At 50.8% G+C, this 5,000-nt stretch overlaps 6 non-coding genes across 6 annotated transcripts in view; 5 read left to right on the forward strand and 1 right to left on the reverse strand.

Annotated features, from left to right (window-relative positions):
- The first annotated feature begins 1,001 nt into the window (after window positions 1-1,001).
- On the forward strand, window positions 1,002-1,086 carry trnal-aag. Its single transcript has one exon. It is a non-coding gene; the product is annotated as a tRNA-Leu (tRNA).
- Window positions 1,087-1,612: 526 nt separating this feature from the next.
- trnal-uag lies at window positions 1,613-1,696 on the forward strand. Its single transcript has one exon. It is a non-coding gene; the product is annotated as a tRNA-Leu (tRNA).
- A 413-nt stretch (window positions 1,697-2,109) lies between these two features.
- trnap-cgg lies at window positions 2,110-2,180 on the forward strand. Its single transcript has one exon. It is a non-coding gene; the product is annotated as a tRNA-Pro (tRNA).
- A 367-nt stretch (window positions 2,181-2,547) lies between these two features.
- On the reverse strand, window positions 2,548-2,622 carry trnan-guu. The gene has a single exon. It is a non-coding gene; the product is annotated as a tRNA-Asn (tRNA).
- A 1,715-nt stretch (window positions 2,623-4,337) lies between these two features.
- On the forward strand, window positions 4,338-4,418 carry trnal-aag. The gene has a single exon. It is a non-coding gene; the product is annotated as a tRNA-Leu (tRNA).
- Window positions 4,419-4,946: 528 nt separating this feature from the next.
- The window catches only part of trnal-uag, an 81-nt gene continuing 27 nt past the window's right edge, over window positions 4,947-5,000 (forward strand). Inside the window, exon 1 of the tRNA in view lies at window positions 4,947-5,000. This exon is cut by the window's right edge and continues 27 nt beyond it. This is a non-coding gene — a tRNA (tRNA-Leu).

The following is a 5,000-nucleotide window of genomic DNA, read 5'->3' on the forward strand; positions in this document are numbered from 1 at the left end:
ATCCGCTGCATTGCTAGAATCTTTCACAGCACAAAAACAGCAGGGAAAAGACATCCTTGGGTGGGCTCGAACCACCAACCTTCCGGTTACAGCCGCAACGTGCTAACCGATTGCGCCACAGAGACGACGGCTGCCCGGCTGCCGTGACGTGGGGAATCTGCAGAAATTCATCTTGCTCAACCCTGGAAAAATGCGTTATTCACCGAGGATTGCCTCTACAAAGGAGGCCTCTGGGTTCGAATCCCATCCTCGTCGTGTGCTGCGTTTCATCCTCTTGCTGATTGAGTGCGTGATTTAGATGTTTCATCGACTCTTGTTGGCTTGTATAGCATGTAGAATAAAATTGCTGCGCTGCGCAGCGTGCCACACTGTTGGAGAAGTCGGGGCAGGCTTGTGACCTCTGCCAGCGGTTGAAAACGAGAGGTAAGGCGGCTACGGCTTCCGAGGCAGGTAGAAGATGTTTGGTGGCAGTTTGGAGTTCAGTTTTTCAAAATACGCTCCACTGGAGCATCAACTCTTGGTGGTTCCTCCAAAATCTCGAGCTGTTTCATGTGGAAAAAGATGCAAGTTTGGTAACATTTGCCTTTGCATCCGTTCCCCATCCTCTACCTCCGTACCGGATCCTTTATATCTATCTCTTCTCTGAATGGGTAGGAAAGCTGATTGCTTTTGGTTGTAGAGGTGAGTTCAGGCAGTCCCACTTAAGGTGCTGGACTAAGTGGCCGGTTTTCTCTGGGGGCGTTCGCTTGCGCGCCCAACGCTTTAAAAAAAAAAGTCATTAAACAAACTTAAAAGCAACAAAACAATGTCCCTGATCCTGTTACTCTGACTGCCCTGAAAATGCTCTGCCCCTTTTTCCATGCGCTGCTGACACACAGCCCACGCACTTTCTGACACACAGTCAACAAAGTTTCCCCCGAAATAAAAGGTCTAGAAATAAGAAACCATGCCTGTTTCTTCCTAGCAGTGTGGAGAGGGGCAAGCTTGCGTCAAAGGTAGATGGTAGCGTGGCCGAGCGGGTCCTAAGGCGCTGGATTAAGGCTCCAGTCTCTTCGGGGGCGTGGGGTTCGAATCCCACCGCTGCCAAGCTTTGTGCATAAAGGAACACTCCAAACGCCCTGTTACACAACTACAGTTCCACCTTGTGTGAACAGCATAACTGGGCAATGTGACTGCAACATTACGGTCGCCGTGGTTTACAAGAGCTTTGGTAACGCCATAAGGTAAGATGTGTGTTCCTTTGCATATTCCACTGTCGGCTCAGAAGGCAGGAAGCCCTAATGCTAGAAGCAGCCATCTCCTGAGCCCCTGGAATTCAGACAGGTACTTTAAAGAGAAACTAGCCCCTGGGACTGCAATACAAAATCGGAAGAAAAAAAAACCCAAAACCTTGCGCAGTGGCCCGGTTTGGAGAAGAGAGGTTTTCCTGGTGACCGTGACCATAGAACTGTAGTGCCGTCATCGTGGATAGAAGCTCCCAAATACCCGCCCGGCTGCAGGGTTCTATTTCACAGTATTGTAAAGCCGCCACTTGTTAATATGCTCTTGTTTTCCAATGTGGTGTGCTTTTTGTTTTCTTCCGTCGCTGAAAAAAAAGAGGCAGTCCCCCATCTGGTAGCTGGGCCGAGCGGTCTAAGGCGCTGGATTTAGGCTCCAGTCTCTCTGGAGGCGTGGGTTCGAATCCCACCGCTGCCAAGTTTGCCGAGAATCGGCACACTGCTGCAACTACTTGCCGATTGTTATCAATGCCAAGCTGTGCAGTTTTACATGTCAACCTACAGGAGTCCCTTAAGGAAAAATGAGGACTGCTAAGCCAGTGTGTTCTGCACAACTTAGTTAGATATAGAATTCCATGAATTTGTGAAGGCATAAGGCCGGAGCAGTGTTTCGGAAAGTAGCGTCTGCTTGCATAAGAGAGTACAATTAAATGGACAATGCACGTAGTCATCAAGAGGCAAGGTCCGTGCTCTTTCTTGGCTCTGATCTAACATGTTGACCGTTACTAGTGCTAGCAGGAACCAGACTGCAGTCCAACCAAACACTGCGGGGCCCACCTTGCATCGTACAGAAAGCACTGATGGGTTTCAACCGACACGGCGGCCGAGATCTGGCTCGTTGGTCTAGGGGTATGATTCTCGCTTCGGGTGCGAGAGTCCCGGGTTCAAATCCCGGACGAGCCCGCCGCCGTTTAAAAAAATAAATAAAAAGCAAACCATGCGTGTGTTTCGCTGAAGTTCTCCAGGATTTCGTGTGACAAGCCTCAGCTGAGAGCCAAAGCGGTCCTGCTGGCTCAAAAAGCAGTTAAGTTAAACGTCTGTCTCTCTGCTTTGGCAGCAGACAAGGTGCCCAATTTTGACAGACCCGTCGCGATCCAATAGGAATGCTGGAGAGTCTGCAAAATCTGCCCCCCCCCCACTGAACCCACATTGGTCAGGCAATACGGCACGCCAGGGATTGCAATAAACTCCCGGCAAAAGAAGAGCAGCCACCGGTTTATCGCTGGCATTGCTAGAATCTTTCACAGCACAAAAACAGCAGGGAAAAGACGGTCCCTGGGTGGGCTCGAACCACCCAACCTTCCGGTTAACAGCCGAACGCGCTAACCGATTGCGCCACAGAGACGACGGCTGCCGCTGCCTGGCCCGCTGCCGGCTGCCGTGACCGTGGGGAATCTTGCAGAAATTCATCTTGCTCAACCACTGGAACAATGCGTTATTCACCGAGGATTGCCTCTACAAAGGAGGCCTCTAACCTTAACTCCTCAGGACCTGTTTGGCGTGTGCACAGGCCGCGCCACAACGCACTACTGTGGTTTGCGGCCATCGGGCAGAAGGGAACTGGTAGCCGAGTGGCGCAGCGGAAGCGTGCTGGGCCCATAACCCAAGGGTCGATGGATCGAAACCATTCTCTGCTAAAGATTTTTGCCGGGCAGGGGGAAGAACCCAGGATCTGAGTTTAAATCCATTGTCAAGAGCAAATAAGGGTTTTGAGGCAAACGGTTTTGCGGCCAAATGGTGGTGGGCCAATTGATTTCTCCTGCTGCAAATGTGTTAACCACCAAGGATTGCCTCTACAAATGAGGCATCTTATTTTATCTCCTTAGGGACAGAAGGTAAGGCGCCGTATTCAGGCGAGCGGCAGTCCTCTCCATCGCAAGCGGTGTGGTAGGCGATGTGCACTGGGCGCTTTCCGAAGGCTGGCAAGGCATAAACCGTGCTGGAAGAGCTATCGCCCCCCTACTAAGTGCCACACACAGCACGAATACCCTTGGTGCGTGGCGTGCGGGCAGCATGGTGGCACAAAGGAAGCATGCTGGGCCCATAACCCAGAGGTCGATGGATCGAAAGCATTTTCCGCTAGAGGTTTTTTTTTGCCAGGCTGGAAATACGACCTAGAAATCTGGTTTTCGATCCGGTATCTAGAGCAATAAAGGAGGCTTCCGTCAAATGGTCTTGCGGCGAATGGTGGCTGGTCCGCTGGCGTTTGAGACCGATATCCCAGCCCGACCAGAGACGAGGTGGCCGACGATGGTTAAGGCGATGGAACTGCTAATCCATTGTGCTCTGCACGCGTGGTTCGAATCCATCCTCGGTCGTGTGCTGCGTTTCATCCTCTTGCTGATTGAGTGCGTGATTTAGATGTTTCATCACTCTTGTTGGCTTGTATAGCATGTAGAATAAAATTGCTGCGCTGCGCAGCGTGCCACACTGTTGGAGAAGTCGGAGCAGGCTTGGTGACCTCTGCCAGCGTTGAAAACGAGAGGCAAGGCGGCTACGGCTTCCGAGGCAGGTAGAAGATGTTGGTGGCAGTTTGGAGTTCAGTTTTTCAAAATACGCTCCACTGGCAGCATCGACTCTTGTGGATCCTCCAAAATCTCGAGCTGTTCATGTGGAAAAGATGCAGTTGGTAACATTTGCCTTTGCATCCGTTCCCCATCTCTACCTCCGTACCGGATCCTTTATATCTATCTCTTCTCTGAATGGGTAGGAAAGCTGATTGCTTTTGGTTGTAGAGGTGAGTTCAGGCAGATCCACTTAAGGTGCTGGACTAAGTGGCCGGTTTCTCTGGGGGCGTTGGCTTGCGCCCCAACGCTTTAAAAAAAAAAAAAAAGTCATTAAAACAAACTTAAAAGCAACCAAAACAATGTCCCTGATCCTGTACTCTGACTGCCCTGAAAATGCTCTGCCCCTTTTTCCATGCGCTGCTGACACACAGCCCACGCACTTCTGACACACAGTCAACAAAGTTTCCCCAAAATAAAAGGTCTAGAAATAAGAAACCTTGCCTGTTTCTTCCTAGCAGTGTGGAGAGGGGCAAGACTTGCGTCAAAGGTAGATGGTAGCGTGGCCGAGCGGTCTAAGGCGCTGGATTAAGGCTCCAGTCTCTTCGGGGCGTGGGTTCGAATCCCACCGCTGCCAAGCTTTTGTGCATAAAGGAACACTCCAAACGCCTGTTACACAACTACAGTTCCACCTTTGTGTGAACAGCATAACTGGGGCAATGTGACTTGTCAAATTACCGGTCGGCGTGGTTTACAAGAGCTTTGGTAACGCCATAAGGTAAGATGTGTGTTCCTTTGCATATTCCACTGTCGGCTCAGAAGGCAGGAAGCCCTAATGCTAGACGCAGCCATCTCCTGAGCCCCTGGAATTCAGACAGGTACTCTAAAGAGAACTGCCCCTGGGATTGCAATACAAAATCGGAAGAAAAAAACCACAAACCCTTGCGCAGGGGCCCGGTTTGGAGAAGAGAGCTTTTCCTGGTGACCATGACCATAGAACTGTAGGTGCCGTCATCGTGGATCAGAAGCTCCCAAATACCCCGGCTGGCAGGGTTCTATTTCACAGTATTTGTAAAGCCGCCACTTGTTAATATGCTCTTGTTTTCTAATGTGGTGTGCTTTTTGTTTCTTCGGTCGCTGAAAAAAGGAGAGGCTGTCCCCATCTGGTAGCGTGGCCGAGCGTCTAAGGCGCTGGATTTAGGCTCCAGTCTCTCTGGAG

The sequence above is a fragment of the Xenopus laevis genome, chromosome 7L (genome assembly GCF_017654675.1).
Source record: "Xenopus laevis strain J_2021 chromosome 7L, Xenopus_laevis_v10.1, whole genome shotgun sequence".
NCBI classification, from domain to species: Eukaryota; Metazoa; Chordata; class Amphibia; order Anura; family Pipidae; genus Xenopus; species Xenopus laevis.